This window comes from Thermobia domestica, chromosome 7, assembly GCF_964235325.1.
Source record: "Thermobia domestica chromosome 7, izTheDome1.hap1.1, whole genome shotgun sequence".
NCBI classification, from domain to species: Eukaryota; Metazoa; Arthropoda; class Insecta; order Zygentoma; family Lepismatidae; genus Thermobia; species Thermobia domestica.
The window spans coordinates 10,320,956-10,338,760 of NC_137460.1; the positions used below are offsets into that span (position 1 = coordinate 10,320,956).

The window sequence follows — 17,805 nt, forward strand, 5'->3', positions numbered from 1 at the left end:
TTAAAAAATGTGTTTTTCGATCATTCCAGTTGGTTACTTGTTATGTTTAAAAATATGAGTTATACACATCATAAAAAATGCAAATTTTAATTTACAATTATTTTTATAGGTGTTTATTTCAATGATTAGTCAAATACTTTAGATAATTTATTATAGTCTGTTACCTTCTGCGTCATTTAGTTTTTAAATCATGAAGATTGGATTATTAGTTTAGGAGACATGTGCTTTTTTCACAAACGTTGCACTTTGGCTGGTCGACCATATTGGCGGCCATATTGGGAGAAATTGCGCACTATTCCGATCACGTGACCAACCCATAAATAGTCCACTACTACCATATAAACTATTCCAAAAGAGAAATGCCGTATACGCAACTTTTCCAACAGACATGGTCTGGCCCCAAGACTAAAAATACTTTGGGCTCCTAACAGCAAACATTTGTAGATGCGCACCTGGACGACATGAATGTGGTTTCCTATTTTTTATTAGGACAAATGCTCCTAGCCACTTTTAGATTTAAATTAAATGAGACGATGATGATGAGAAATGAATTAAATGGTGGAATCAAGAAAGTGGGAGGAAACGGAAAACCTCGAGAAAACCCACTCCCACTGTGTTTGTCCATCACGAAGTTGATTGTTGCGAGCTGAGATCGAACCAAGGACCCAATGCACCAGAGGTGAATGCTCTGCCACTGAGCCACCAAGGCTCCCATTTAGATTTAAACAGTGGTGCCGATTCCTGAATACCTTTGAGGAGGGGAGGCGTTCAGTTCTTTGTTTCGTGGTCTGATATATCCAAGCAAAAATCGAAGCAAAGATATCCAGATCGTAGAGGTTGTCAAGCAAGCTTTGAGATGCATCCCCTCCAGCGTAGGTACCCTTGGATTTGAGCGTTAATATTGGTATAACCGCCCAAGTAGCACAGTCACGTCATAAACACGTCTTTTTTTGGGGTTCGAATTCAAAATGACGTCTTTTGAAAATTTGGAACGTCTTTATCACGTACCAAAATGGTAACAAAAATGACGTGTCAAACATGACCTAAATTGTACGTGTTTATCACGTGCCAGAATGGTACAAAGAATCACGTGTCGAACATCACCAAAAAGAGACGTCTTTTTTAGGTGCTAAAAAGCGCGGACGTTCCCCGACTGTAACTGCGAGCAGTGCATGCTGGGAATCGTGAGCCATTTGCAGAATCGTGTTTTGATGGTATTATGAGTGAATATACATAATGTGTTTTGTTAAAGGCACCTGTGATAAAGGCCAGCTTTAAGACAAGTAAGTATAATTCCTATCCTATTCCTATCTAGGTGTATTCTGTGTAAAATTCAGCAGATTGAGTATTGTAATTGTAATTGTAATTGAAGATTAGCTCCTCATACAGCGTTGCCTATGGTTTCTTATTACAGTGTATTAAAATACCGTAGAAAGAACGAGGATACCTCCATTAGGTTAACATTTGCAGACGCCTGTATCAAATTAAATATTTTAGGTAGAATACTATATAAAATATTAATAGTGACGGTAGTAAAATGATAATGTATGTTTTATTATTCTCAGTAAACCGTATATGGGAGTGAGTATGCATGGGAAGGTATGTCATTCTGTGGTGCAGTTTTACTATACAGATCCATAGATTGTAAAATGTACGAAAAGTTTGCCTATTTCATGTCGAGAACAGGACCAACCAACCTCCGCGGGGCTTCTTCTAACCCGTTCCTACTACTACTACTTATACTATGGATCCGTATAATAAAAACTGCACGCATTGTGGTACTATTTGCCAAGGCGAAAGATTGCTAAATACAAGGAAACAACGAGATGACAGTAAATGTATGCTTTTGGAGGCATTACTGGAACATACGGTTCTACTAAATTTTGATACATTTCTTACATTTTCAGGTTAGGTTAGAGCATTGTATTTCCTATAGCAGAATATGCACTAAATGAGGAGCTCCATTACTACTTGCAGATTGCCTTCACGGGGGTTAGTATAAATATAGAGTAGACGGATGGGGCAAGGTTCTAGAACACAGGTCCCCCTTCCCACTTAATTGTAACAAAGACAGAAAAGAACGTGCCGTGCGGGGCTCTAACCCGCCTTCACTCGCCGACGCTCGTTCAACAATACATGTGAATTAAATGTTAAACTTTGGTACAGAAAAGAACCAATCTAGCAGTTAACCTATATGAGGGGACTTGTGTTCTAGAACCTTCCCGACGCGTGGCATATTAAGTACAGTGCATAAAACACGAAACAACTTTTGCTAGGTGCCCACTAAAAAGCACAAATGCATTCTATTGGAATCAGTGCAGGAGCACAGCAAGAGGGCCCGAGCGGCAACGAGGGGGTGCGTTCCTAGGGAACAGGCACGTCAGCGACGGGGACTATGCGCGTAAAGAAGAATAGTGGAAAAGCACACTTACGTTTACAATGCTTTCACTATCACTCAAAATGCGGCTTCACTCGAGCAGACGGTTCTACCAAATAGAAAATTTATAGGTAAAATATTATAAGAAACATTTTTCATGAAGGAATGAGAGTGTGAATATAAGTAATTACTGTTAGTGTACAGCATATTGAATTGAATTTTAAGTGATCAGTGAAAGTATTGTATATGTAAGTGTGGTGTTCCACTATTCTCGTTTAGACGTATATTCCCCGTCGCTGACGCGCCTGTTCCCTACGGACGCATCCCGTCGCTGCCGCTCGGACCCTGTTGCTGTGCTCCTACCCGGACTCGGTTATATATTATTCCTGCTTTTTAGTGGGGAGTTGATATAAATTGGTTCATGTTTTATTCACTGAAATTGTTACGCATTACGTCCACGCTGTATTTGTACTGAGGCCTGAAGTCAATCTGCAAGCACTAATGGAGCTTCTGATTTAGTTAATGCTCTGCTAAAAGAAATGCATTGTTCTAACCTGATATGAAACTGTAAGAAATATGTCAAAATTTGGTAGAACCGTCTGCCCGAGTAATGCCCAAAATTCATTTCAATTTGCTGTGTACTGACATTAATTACTTACATTCACACTTTCATTCCTTCACAAAAATATGTTTCACATCGTATGTTACTTATGAATTTCCTGTTAGGTAGAACCGACTGCTCGAGTGAACCCCTTTGGGAAATGACCCTCGGCAATTGTTGCAATGCCAATCGTGTATGACTTCAGAGTTAGAAACAACGAGCCCTATGGAAGTTCTAACCCCTTCGCTCACTCAGTTATGTTTTGTTTAGCCTTTTGTAGCACTACTGTCTTAAATTTAGTGAAAAAATCCACAAAATCGATGAATATTTGGTAGACCCGTTGGCTAAAGTAGTGCCCCCCTTGTATATGTGTATAATCAGTGGGAGGATATTACTCCAGTTGAGAGCACTCTCAAACTGCAAGCATCGCCCTACACACCCTCACAAGACACTTGGCTACCGTAACTGTGCTACAGAATTCGGTGTGGAAATCATAATAATGTAACGGGTTTTTGACTGTTCGAATATTTTGTTCATTAATTGAGTAGACAGCTACCTCGCATTTTAGATTACAGTACTTACTCCAGTGCCAGCATGTGATGATGGATACTTATCAATGTTGCCACTGAAGTTCAAAAAAATATATTCCAGCTCAATTAAGTATCCTTACATGACTATATATGATTATTATGATTTCCACTGCTAATCGTGAAACGATTCAAAGGAAACCAAATGTCTTATTAAGGGACCGTGGTTGGGGGCTGCGCATTAAGAATGGAAGTCTCTTTGGGTCAAAAACCTGCTTTCAGGTAGAACACCATTCCTCATCATTAAAAAGAAATGAAATTAAATATTTAGTTTCACGCCCTAGGAAAGGCACCGAGCCTAAGGAAGATGGTGATAATGAAATGTGAAAAATGGTGGTATGAAGAAAGTGGGCGAAAACGGGAGAATATCGAGAAAACTCAGGCACATGGTGTTTGTCCACCACAAAGCCCACTTGGCACGAGCTGGGATCGAACCAGGGACCCCACGCACTAGAAGTGAACGCTCTACCACAGGCACTGCATCCCCATCAGTAAAAAAAAAAACATACCTCATTGCTTCGGGGCTTACATATTTGCTGCCCCTCCCAGAGTAGGATATTTTTTATTTTTAAAAAAATAAAACCTACCCCAGAATTGGAGCTCTTGATTTTTTCAAGCTTGTATTATAAATGTAAGATATATATTTATATTTTTTTTACACGTTGCAGAATTTAAATGAAGCAATATATAGCAAGAAATTACTTGTCTTGGTGTTTTTGGTCAAAAAATGTCCGCGTTCGAAAACGCAGGTAGTCATTTGTGTTCAAGATGCGATATTTTACGCTCTCACTCCGTTCTCAAATCCGATCCTTGCTTCTTATGGGGCCGCGGTGGCTCAGTGGTAGAGCGTTCACCTCTGGTGCTTGGGGTCCCGGGTTCGATCCCATCCCCGCCAAGTGAACTTTGTGGTGGACAAACACCGTGTGCGTGGGTTTTCTCGGGGTTCTCCCGTTTCCTCCCACTTTCTTTATTCCACCATTTCATCCATTACTCATCACCGTCTCCTTTAGCCTAATCGGCATAATGTGGGACGTAAAACTCAAAGATTTTCCGATCCCTGGTTCTTGTTAACAACGGGCAGACAATAATCCATAAAATTTATCTGTCCACAAGTTTGTCAATATTTATTTTACGTATCTTTCCATTTAAGAAGTGACCATTCCTGCACCGAGGTTGAGACGATTTCAGACTCTTCTTCACACCGTCCTTTACGCTGAAAATATCCAGAACAGAAAGCATGTTAAATTTATGGCTGATATTTTCCTGTCAACTCATTTTCCTCTATAAGCTCTCAGTTTTTTTTTTTAATACAAAATGCAGTAAAAACTCACTTTACTGTTTACATGAAATTAAACTGCTTCATTTCATCTTAAATGTATTTAGTCGTTGTAATAAGCCTAGTTGTAAATACATGTTATTTGCCAAAATAAGCCTTGCATGTACTCCCACTTTCCAGAGCGTGTGGCCAATGCTCCTACAAATGATGAATTGATCAACAGCAGACCACCTAGCACGGAATCTTTCTTAACTGAACTTGAAAGCCGTAACTCTGACCCCTTTCTGCTCGTCGAGCTGCTCTAGAAATATCACTGTGGAGGATGACATACATACCAAAATTGCGACAGGTGAGTTTTTGACATGTTATTTTATAATACCCATGTAAGAAAATGCCGAGTAAGAAGAAAAGAAAGAAAGTAGTAATATTTTATTAGTACTTAACTAAAATAAAATAATTGTTGAACAAGGCAATACTTTTATGTAAACGAAATATTCAATTTAACGTTCCACGATCAGGCACTGAGGCTAAAGGGAGTCGGGGATGATGAGAAGTGAATTAAATGGTGGAATGAAGAATGTGGGAAAAAATTGGAGAACTCCAAGAAAAGCCGCTTGAAGTGAGCTGGGCTCGAACCAGGGGTCCCAGGCACCAGAGATGAACGCTCTATCACCGAGCCACAGCTGCGCCAATTTTATTTAAATGTAACTGTTTCAGCAACTACCCTCGTCTTCTTCAGATACACTCTATTTATTTATTTATTTATTATTTTAGATTTTTAAAGATTTCCTTGTTTATTAATTTTTATTCCTTCAGCAATTATTTTATTTGACTTATTTATATATAAGCAAAGCTATGGAATGTATCACATGTTATAGTGTTCGCGCTTTTTTTTTTTTTTTTTTTGAATGGGTAAAAGTACTACTCCCGAAAATATTTTTCTCAACAGAGGGGTAAAATATAATTTTCATCAAAGAGAAGTTTTATTTTTATTATTATTATTATTATTATTATTATTATTATTATTATTATTAATATTAATATTAATATTATTATTATTATTAATAATAATAATAATAATAATAATAATAATAATAATAATAATAATAATAATAACTGCCGCAACTTCTAACCCTGCTCAGAACAAATAATGTGACGATTTTCACTTTACTGCTTGTGACGGAATTCTGGTTCTAGAAGTCTTATTTTTTAAAAATACTCCAGTAACAAGTGAGGGGGCGTTTGCTCACATTTTTTTATTTTTCGGAATACATAAGTTATACACCATTTTGTTTGTAATTTTCACTTTATTTTTTTTAATATTTTGAAATGCTAATATATGTTTCGTCTTGCATCATAAATTTAACTTACCAAATCGTATCCAATCAGGATAAAATTTCTTATCACAGTAGAAGGATACCTTTTCTGGTTAGTTCCACCTGTGTACAGCTTGTCAGATTGCTGCATCCGATAGCGCAGTTCTGTCACGATATGTAAATGCGGAATTTTGACTTCATTTTGGGGGTTACATAGCAGTAGTGAAAGATAATACATGTAATTTCTATCGTTGTCTAGTTGTGTTTGATAAATGAGTAGCTATATTATTTTATTATTAGAAAGTTCCTTTTTTCATACCATAAAAACTATTCTTACTGCATAAGTCTGCATCAGTTATGATCCCAGTCCCCGCAAAGTGAACTTTCTGATGGACAAACACAGTGTGCGTGGGTTTACTCGAGGTTCTCCCACTTTCTTATTCCACCATTTCATTCAGTCTTCATCATCACCATCTCCTTTAGCCTAGCCGACATAACTGTAGGACGTAAAACTCAAAGTTTTTTTTTTCATCAGTTGTAATATCGTATCAATATACTTGATCGTCACTTTTAGCTCACATCCTAAAGTTGGTCTTAGAGTGGCATTTTATATTATGAGAACATACGTAATGTAGGCTTCTATGAGTGTTTCACAATTATTTGTCATGTATCTGTATATATAAAGTTTTATATCCCCCAACTTGTTTGATCCTCCTGAACAATCAGAGTTAACAGCTGCAATAAAGTCAAAAGTTAAGCTATTACAGAATAACTAAAATTAATGGTAGTCTAATTTCGCTGTATGGAAGGCCGTTAAAAGTGGATTTTTGAGAATAAGTGACTTCATGCAAGCGAGTGCAGTAACTAATCGTTTTATTGCGTATTGATTGTAGTTGCACATGACGTATTGTAATTATTTTTTTTTTTTTAATTTTCTCCGCACCTGAAAAATTGCACTATGATTGTTCATGATTTTTTTTTCTGTTTCAGTGTTCCTATTTGTCATCGTTGGGAGGAAAAGGGACCTTTCTCTGATGCTTGGTTTCCAAAGAGCTGGCGATGAAATTTAACTCCCGCGGAAAAAAGAGCAAAGTTCACGTTGTGCAAACTAGCCTTAAAGACACTTATCATTCGTGAGTAAAAATAAAGATCTTCAAATGAACAATTGCCACAAATCTTCAAAACGTTAGTAGAAAGATATTCACTTCCATCTGCCTTGTTGTTTGAGGATGAAAAGGATTCGGCATGCTTGAAACATGTTGACCTGTTCCTCCTCGCTTTGTTGGAAATCAATGTAAAGGCATCTTTTTCGAAAACTAAAAGATGGAAGAAACTGCTACTGGTATAATAGATAAAGAAGTGGGATACTTACCGCAGTCCCCATTTTTAACCTACTTAAGCACGTGAGGCTTTTTTGATATGATGCTGTATTTCTGTACTTTCAATAACTATGAAAGGTGTTTTCCTTCATACGAAATTTATAGGAAAATTTTATTCTTTTTATTTTATATTATTAAAAGATCTCTGTAAGTTTTAGATTGTAACCAACAGATTTGCATTGTCTACATATTTCTTGTTTGTATTACAAATAATATAGACAATCAGTGTTTCTTGTTGCATTACAAACAGTATGAATATTATTTTATACGACAAAACGTGCACATTGTACTATAACTAATAAATGTAGAATTCAAATTAATGGTTATGTGTTTTCGCTTTCATCCCTCAGAGAATAATTAAGATGTACTTTCTTTTTCGATTTTTCACCTCAAAATAAAGGTGTATTAAATTGGAGTTATAAAAGTTTAGTCCTAAATTTTGCACTGTCAATAAAACCCATTGTTCTTGTGTGTGTGAGTGTGTGTTGGATGTGGGTGGTTGTGTTTGTGTGTATGTGTGCGCATACTAGCGTAATAATGGATAGCTATAAAATTTAAGGAAGCACGTGTTGTACCGTAATTTCATTAAGAAGAAGGTACTAGGAAATGCACATGAATAAATTCCAGTGACGAAATGAGTGGATTCTTCTTAGTACTAAGGGCCGCGGTGGCTCAGTGGTAGAGCGTTCACCTCTTTTGCTTGGGGTTCCGGGTTCGATCCCAGCCCCCTCCAAGTGAACTTTGTAGTGGACAAACACCGTGTGCGTAGGTTTTCTCGGGGTTCTCCCGTTTCCTCCCACTTTCTCCATTCCACCATTTCATTCATTTCTCATTATCACCGTTTCCTTTAGCCTAACCGGTATAAGCGTGGGACGTAAAACTAAAAAATTTCATTTCATTTCATTTTCTTAGGACTGTAAGTACAATGTTCCTTTATTTTTCCATTTCATTCTTTGTTTTTACCATGTTTATTCGTCTTTTCTCATTCTTAAGTTATGTAGGGCTTTTTTTTTTCGCCAAGGGTGAGTCTTACATTCGAGGTTTTTTTTTTTGTTTTGTTTTTCAAGTCGATCCAATGCGTCTCGGTTTTCTTTTTAATGTATGGCTTTAAATTTATCCTTTCGTGGAGCAAGTGCTGCCGTTTCTTTCCTGTTGCATTAGGTATATAATAATTCCTTGACAGCTATTGTATATTCGTTTCTTAATGTGTAGGTAAATATACCACACATTAAGAGGCGAATATGTACTATTCAATAGGCTAGTATCCAAATACTAAAAAAATAGAAATCAACAACACTAGAGGTGGTCAATTGGATATGGAAATCCCCAATCCATAGATAATACGAACCTTCGGAGAAGCGAAATTTCCAAAATCTTGGTACTGACCAATCAAATAGACCACAATACTTTGACGTTCCCCAATGTGTGCTTCCGAAAGAGAGTGGTGATGCATTTCGCTGTGGCAAGATCTAGGGTTCTTAGGGTCTATCCTGATCTGTTATTTATTACAATAACCCAGTGGTCTTACTTATCTGGTATAGGAGCTTGTAAATTATTATGCAAATTACAACACAATGGTGAAAAATCAAGCAGCAGCCACGAGGCTAAATTTATTTTCATTATTGTTTTTCCTTATAATAAACGTTGTCCAGTTGTTATTTGTAGACTTTTTATTTAACCCAAGAAAAGTGTTGCGGCCAGAGATCAGTTCAGAACTGTCACAAAAAAAAAAAACGCAGTTAAGAAGAAAGAAAAAGTATGACATTTTCTTTTTTATCATTTTTTTAAAAAAATGTGTTGTAAGCTGTGTGTTTTAGAGTAGATATTATTATTATTATTATTATTATTAATATTCAGTTCCATATGTCCAAATAATCATAAATTGATGTGTATCCAGTGTTGACATTAGGAATCTCAATCTATGTATAGTAGAATCTCGATTATCCGACACAGTTTCAGGGTTATTTGTTTCAACCACTATTCAACCGATCTATTTCAAAATTTACGGGGCCAAAACTAGGTAGCCCTAGTGGCCTAACCTCTAACTTTGGTGCAAAACGGTTGAATAGGGGCTGATAAATAGCCTCAAAAGTGTGGCGAATAATCGAGGTAGTACATGGGATTGAAATTCCTAATGTCAAAACTGCGGATGCACATCAATTTCTAATGGTTTTGACATTTGGAACTGAACAATCCTGTCAGACTTCCATGACATTTGAGGCAGCGAGAAGCAAAGGGGTGTAAGTGACATTTTCAATAGAGTATGTATGTATCTAAAATGGATTCTGCACAGCAAAATATACAAACTGTATAATGAAGTTCAACGTAGAGCATTCATGGGTAGACTTTCTATTGGACTGCGACGAGCTTCACCATCCAGTTTGTATATTTAGCTGTGCAGAATCCATTTTTGAGACATCCATACTTTATTGCAAATGTCACTTACACCCCTTTGCTTCTCGCCGCCTCATTTCGAGAACGCCCCCCCCCCCCAACTCACATCAAAGGTGTGAAAAAGACGTGATTTACACGTGAAAATCACGTAAAAAAGACGTGATTTACACGTCATTTCTATGACGTGTAAAAGACGTCATAGAAATCACGTCATATTCTATGACGTGTAAAAGACGTCATAAAAATCACGTCATATTCCCGGACATTTCCACGTGGGAAAAGACGTGTAAATCACGTCATGTTCGGTGTATTTTACGGTGTTTTACACCAAAAAAAACACGTCTTTTCGACGTCGGTGTGCCGCTTGGGCGCATGTGGGTTAGTAAACAACCTTTTAAAAAAAGAAGGGTTTGATATAAATAATTTGAGTTTTTAATCAAGCACGCTTACTGTGAAACGAAGGCTCAGGGGCAACAAGTAAGTTAGTAAGTAAACAGTTTACAAAGCAAAATTCACTCTTAAACGTCTGCCTACCAACGCATTTGTCGTTGCTGGGTTATATTTTCGTTTTCTTCTTCTTCCTCTTCTTATTACTACTATTGAAATTCAACATGTTGTACTCAAGGAGAGAAAATCCTCCATAATTCTACCTGCAAGATATTTATAAAAGCTGAAAGGACCCCGCCGTTACCATAGCAATGTTTTGCAAACACAAGCCAGAGCGAACTGCTCTTTCACAGATAAGTGCATGTTTTTTTTTTCTTCTTATTTTAACTCAAAAATGTCTGTATGTTAGTTCAACAACAACCACAAGAGGGCAGGGCTGTGCTCTGTTGTCAACACACGAAAGGAGAATTTTAGATACATGCAAAAGTAGGAAGGAAAAGTTACAACGAAGTAGTAAAAAAAATAAAAAAAGCAAGATGACCCTAAAAAGGTCATGTTTACCGTTTGTAACCTAACCGTAGAATTGTATCTCTGACGTTTCACTTTTTTTTTTTTTTTTTTTTTTTTTTTTTAATATTCCGTTTCCCTTGCTCGTGTACTAGTTTTCAGCAGTAGATGATGACTAAATTTGTTTCTATCCACCTACACAACCCTCTAAGGTTACTATTTACAGTTGCAATATTGACTACGAAACGAGTTACTTGATTTGGCAATAGAGGTCAGCACTAGCTGCAAAATTTTGAGCGGCATCTAGAGAATAATTTAATAACCTCGTTAGAAAGTAGAGATACTTTTTAAGTAATGTCTGTATTAAGTAATTTAAATAGACGTGCTATGAAATTGTAGGCTCTTTACAAACATAATTTTGTGATTTTACTTTCCACAGATATGTTTATTGTCAAATCTTTGTGTATCATATTATGTTCTCTGATTTAGAAATGCTAAAGGAAAAACAATGGATCAAAAGATTACATCTTGGCCAAGAATTTTAGAAATGATTTAAAAAAAAAAACGCATCAAAAGATTACGATCTTAGCCAATTAGTAGTTGATGACTACAAAATCTAAATGGTAGCATTTCAAAACAAACTGGCATATCTTCTGGTTCCAGTTGTCTTCTGTTTGATTCCTAGCGTGGGCACATTACTATTTGGTGATGGGTCAACTTTGTGAGTCTATTAAAAAAATGAAATGAAATCTTTAAGTTTAACGTCCCACGCTTATGCCGGTTAGGCTAAAGAAGACTGTGATTATGAGAAATGAGTCAAATGAAGAAAGTGGGAGGAAACGGGGAAAACCCCAAGAAAACCCACGAGCACGGTTTTGTCCACCACAGAGTCCACACGGCGCGAGCCGGGATCGAACCAGAGACCCCAAGCACCTGCGGTGAACGCTTTACCAGTGAGCCACCGCGTTTCGAGTTTATTGAAGAAGCTACATAAATTAAGAGTACGGGAATTCTGCAGTACAGGAAACAGATTTATATATATATATATATATATATATATATATATATATATAGTCTTTTTTCAGAAAAAGCAGAAATGTAAGCTTTTTTCCAGTTTTTAAATTTTTTTATTTAAGTATCACTTTTATTGTCTTGTAGTGCGTTCTGCAATTTAAAAAGATGACTTTACAACATTCAGTACTTCTGAGCCACTTTTTCAGTCTATCTTTATTGGTTTTCAAACTGGCATTTCATTAGTAACCAACAGGGATAAGCTATGCAACCCAACATATCACAATGGCTGTTGGTTGCCTATCCACCTCATCAAATCCTGTACATTTTGTCAAGTGTGATGTACGGGTTGTCTAAATTCAAACTGGCAGATAAGAAAAAAATATGAACCAAGAAACGGGTACAAAGCCGTATTTGTTTTGGCATAGAATTTTCCTTTCATCTCATTCTCCGTTCGGGAAAGGTGTCACGGTGGCTCAATTGTACAGCATTTACTTGTGGTACGTGGGTTGAGTTGAGTTGATTTTGAGTTTAACGTCCCGTTCAGCAGCGAGGCTATATGAGACGTGGACCTACTGATTAACGTGGAATCCGAACCACATGAGCTCCCGCCGGGCTGTGGTACGTGGGGTCGCTGGTTCGATCTCTGGTCGAGTAAGTTTGTGCTGGACACAATAATGTAAATATTGTAACGCTACAGAACCCTGAATTTGTTCTACGGATCCCTAGGGATCCGCGAATCACCAAATGGGGAACACTGAACTACGAAAAACGTGGAGGCTTAAGAAATGTGTACTTCACCACTTGTGATTAACAAACAAGTTCCAGAGGCTCAACATGTGTATGTCATTATTGTCAGGTAGAAAACAGCCAGGCCGGTAGCCAGCCCAAAAATGTAAGGGGGGGGGGGCGATCCAGCCATTTTGTAGTTCATCACCACATTAGTTCATTTGCAAGCCTACTGTGTAATTTTTGGGGGAGGGACTAGCAAAAATTTAGAGGGGGCCCGGACCCCTAGACCCCCCCGTGGATACGGGCCTGAAAACAGACTCATGTTTCAATTGCATACTAACGTGTGATTAGAAAGAATTGTTTACGAGAACAAAAAGCGTTCTTTTCACTTGTTTCACTAACAGAGGGTAAAACTAGTGTATAGTGGACAATTGCCGTATTTTGAACTTTTTCAAAGTGGTCAAATCTTTTTCATGGAGAACCACATATATAATCAGCGACTTAAAAACCAAGAACGTGTTGAGAAGATGAGTTGTGGTTGTTTCTTGACGCGGGGGAAGATTTCTACAAAATCGCCAATTCTGGGCTTTTACGAGTTATAAGATTTCCTATTCTTTTGTTTTACAAATTACTTACTTCAGGAAGTTTGAAACGTGTGCCACTTTTGAACATAATCTTCCTTTAGACGCATACATTTGTTTTTAAGAGTCGACACCATGATTCCATGCCAGCCAAGAACGTTTCTTTAGCTTTAAGCACTTTCGCAATGAGAGTCCTGTGGTCAATTCCCGATGGGAGTTGATATACTTCAAATATGACGTTAACCTGTAGGCCCATGTCTCGTATAGCCTTACGCTGAATTCCGATTCAATAACAAAAATTACCCTTCTTTAAGAGCTTATTTTGATCTTTGAAAAATGACTGATGCCAGAGTGGCCTGGCTGAAGAATGAACGCTTTCGTAGAGTGTCATTCATTGTCGGAAACGGTCAAAACTTGCTAGAACTAAGGTCTGGTGAGTACGAGACACTACTTCAAATTTGGTGCTACAAATAAATTCTTGAGTTAGGAGTGCCCGATGAGCAGGAACATTGTCTTGTTGGAAAAGCACAAGAACAATCTCGGTTCATTTCGATTTCAATGCTGGAATATCAAAAATTCACAACTTTGGAATACCACAAAATCTGCTTACAGTACCTGAAAAAAAAAATAGGAGACTTTAAAACTCGAACGAACCTCGTACGTTGTTGGGAAAAAGGTCATTGAGACAGATGGTGGCTATTTTTGTAATAAAACAGCGTAAGTTTAATTTTATCTATTTTATGTGAGAGGAGGGAACCGCACAAACTTATTTTCGGTTGAAAGTTAGAAATAACATGTATATAATTTCCAGTTTGTTGTTTCCGTAGATAGCAAAAGAATTATTTTTAAAAAAAGGGGAAAAAAGAATTCTGTCTGTCTCTGGTATATATGAGTGTTTGTGTATTGAGACATCTCAAAACTCAGCCAATAAGGATATTGATTTTCCAATCTCCCTTTCCTTTTATATTCGTATAAAGAAAAAAGAACTTCTTTTCTGCTTATTTCTTTGTGTCTTTATATATTGTTCCTACCTGCATTTTCTTCTTTCTTTTTCATCATTCTTTTTCCTTTTATGTTTTGCGAGGGGATGATTGACGAAAGAGAGATCTTTTGTTTTCCGCTCTATTGATGAAAGAAAAATCAATTTTATGTTTATATCTTCTTGTAAACAAAATACACGGATACACACCCTCAGATGGAAATGAAATTTAAAATGTTTATTATTAAGAGCGATTATTTTTGAGAACATAATTCTTCTTCCCTGATCTACTCAGTTCTGGCAACTGAGGTACTCTCACAAGAAATGTTCTAATTTGTAATAGTAGAATTCATTTCTAAATTATCATGACCTGTTTTAGATTTCTAAACCATTCTATGGACAGCTATAGGATGTATTATACGAACAGGGTGTCCGAGAAGTCCCCATGCCTTTAAGCTTGAGTATCACAGAGAGCATATCAGTGTGACTACTCATATACAGACCCCTGATGCGTCACCGATAGAGTTTTGAGCATTCAGCCTCCTGAAACGAGCCTTATCTCACAGGATGTGCCGTAGTGATCTTCACTTTTGCGTATTTATTGGTATTAGGAAGTAAAATGAATGCAAGAGGGATTTAATTTTAAAATAGAAACAGCGCTGTTTCCTTTTTATTTTGTCTTTTGTTTCTCTGGCAACCCCCACCTCCACTCTATTCACCTCCCTTTTTCCTCCCTGTATTCCCCTATAGTATATTTATTGGGATATTATAGAGTTTAGTGTTTTCTTAATTTAAGTGATCTGGTAATATGGTTTGAGTCTTTTGTCAATATGTCATGTGATTGCTATACTTGTATTTGATTGGTTGTTTATCATTCCAATGAAGGAACCTTGAAAACAAGTGGTTGAGCCCATCACTTGTTCTTTTCGCGAGGTATGTGTAATACTATATTTAGTGTTGTGTGTATTATATTTTATTTGCGAAATCATGTTCTTCTTGTTCCGTGAGTATATAAAATGTAAATAGAAAATTGCTGAATTGTCTAATTGAACCATCATTTCAAATTTTGTTTTTGAATTCCAGCGATATAAGTAATTATATTTCGAAAATGGTTCGCGTTAAATATGACTTGTAATAAGGCAGAAGTCATCTTGGAATTTCACTTCATACGACATGTGCCTGATGAATATTTCAGTAATGTATAAATTTATGATTTTGCATGAATTGAATTTATTTAAATTTAGTGGTTGAAAATATTTTTTTTTCAAAAATCAGACAAAATTTTTCGAACTTTACAATTTTGTTCTATTCAACGTTACCTATTTTTTATTTCACTTTTTTGTTTTATAAAAATAAAACTTGTTAATATTATCTAAATTCCTTTTGTGTCGTTTATCAAGTAGTGTTAGTACGTTCCTGCAACCTTTGAAGGCATGTTATTATTTGTTGGGCTTCAGCATACCATTCTTTTTGAGTAACCTTAATTTTTCGTGCGCTAAGCGGCGTTGTGAACCACATACCGGGCCGGGAAACTCTGCTCGGAGGGGCTATTTGTTTGAATAGAGGGAAGGGAACATAATACTTTCTTTCCTGATTTTCAAATAGTTTTTTTTCTGCGAAGGGACGGTAATGGCAACATTACCCACCTTCGCCGTTACAAGGAGACCCCGTACCGTTGAAGACCTATGGAAAGCCTGCCAGGAAGAGTGATTGGAGCTCAACTACTAATTACTACAATGCGTGCCAGTCTCCTACAGTGGAAACTTCATTATCGGGCAATTGCCTAAATGTAGGCCTACCAAATAGAGCATTTTCGATGGCAGCGACGTGGTTTCTCTTAAGATAAGTGCAGTTTGAAATCGTCATCATAGTTCGGAAATAACGTCTGTAATTGAACTATGTATCCAGTGCATCTAGATGTGCTTCATCGTACTGTACATATAGATGTACACGTCGTCATGTCCTTCTTGAGATGTGGGACATCTAAAAATTTTTTCTTTCAAATTCTTTCTCGCTTAAATCTTCATCTTTTCTGTACAGACGATGAGAGACATGTGACTTGATTACACCTCATAATGAGTTGTTTGGTGGCGTAAGATCCGGACATCACGCGGGCCATTTCAATGAGGAGGGAAATACTGGAGAACCACGCCCAATCAAGCAGCCTGGAAATTGTCTACAAATGAAATGTTCACGTTATCTTGAGCGAATGGCCAACAAACAGGTAGGGCTTGAAAGCAGGGCCATCAAGCAGTGTTGTCTGCGACTATTAAAAGACAGTGTCACCAAATATCAAAACTAAAAGTATTTTGACATTGATCTCTGTAAAACTTAAACCTAGGAATACAGACACCCTGTAGAACAACCATGTCCGTCCGTCTGTCTGTCAATATCAGAGTAGAAACAGCGACAAGCGGTCTAATGGAAAGGATTCAATTTTTCAATAATAGGCTGCACTATATTCCTTTACTCTCTGTGGAAATCAGTAGTGGTGAAATAGAATATTTTCGGATTTAACGTTGATCACTCTCGGGAAGAAACAGCAATAAACAGGAAGAAGCGTATTTTTCTGATGAATTCAGTGTTAACAAAAATAAGTTCTATCTTCCCTATATTCCAACACCTTCATTGAAACTAAAATTGACAGAAATCTACTTCAATTTTCGGCTCCAATATTATCTCCAAAGAAAATAAAAGCTGTAAGAAAAAAACAAGAAATGGTATTTGATGTGGACTCAACTTCCTAAGAATGGGTTTCTTCTCCAACTTGTGATTTTCGTGAAAACAGTTTTGTTCGTAATGTCACCAACTCAACAAGAATAAAAAAAATACATTTATTTACATAATATTAAGAATGGTAATACCTATACATTAATATTCTTCAAACTATGGTCCTCCTGCGTCGATACATCTTTGCCAGGGGGAATTTCTAATCTGCGAAGGCCTGTTCAGGAACTGCTTTCGAAGCTATTTCACAAACTGCTCTCCCGTCGTCAATTGTTCTGTAACGATCCCCTTTTAGAAGGGATTTCAAACCGGGGAAACAAAAAGACGTCTGTGGAAGCTAAGTCGGGACTGTGGGATGGGTGGGGCAACGTTGCAACATTAGATTTGACAAAGTAGTTAGACAGGAGGAAGGCACTGTGGGTTGGCATGTTTTTCATGATGAAGTATCCAATCGTCATGTTTGTCATGATGTCTATTCTGACATGTCTGATCCTTGTTCTCAGTCTCTTGAGGACTTTTACGTAAAATTTAGAGTTACCAGTTGTCCTAGGAGGTACAAACTTGCGATGCACGATCCCCCTCATGTCAAAAAAAAAAAAAAAAAAAAAAAAAACAATGAGCATGGTCTTCATCTTTGATTTGCCTTCTTGGAGCAAGGGGACTCCGAGGTTTGCCACTTGGTCCTTTGCCTCTTTGTTTCGAGTTGTACTGGAATATGCACGTTTCATCACATGCAATAACATTGTCTAAAATGTGTTACAAAGACTGGTTTTGTGTTTGTGTAACGTTTACACAGAATCTCATTAAAGCAACCAAATTCATATCACTGACACTTTATGTAACAATAACAATTATGTAACAAAATCATTTATATTTTGTGTAATATATCGGCTTTTTACTCGTATATAATAGTAATGATCATTGGTTTTCTTATTTGTAAAATACTGAAAA

The 17,805-nt window shown here is 37.0% G+C and overlaps 1 protein-coding gene and 1 long non-coding RNA gene across 15 annotated transcripts in view; both read left to right on the top strand.

Annotated features, from left to right (window-relative positions):
* Nucleotides 1-17,805, top strand: part of cac (calcium voltage-gated channel subunit cacophony) — a 1,271,727-nt gene that overhangs the window by 391,696 nt on the left and 862,226 nt on the right. The window lies entirely within an intron of this gene.
* On the top strand, nucleotides 944-7,838 carry LOC145688826 (uncharacterized). The gene is made up of 3 exons (XR_014131994.1): nucleotides 944-1,283; nucleotides 5,022-5,190; nucleotides 7,148-7,838. It is a non-coding gene; the product is annotated as an uncharacterized LOC145688826 (long non-coding RNA).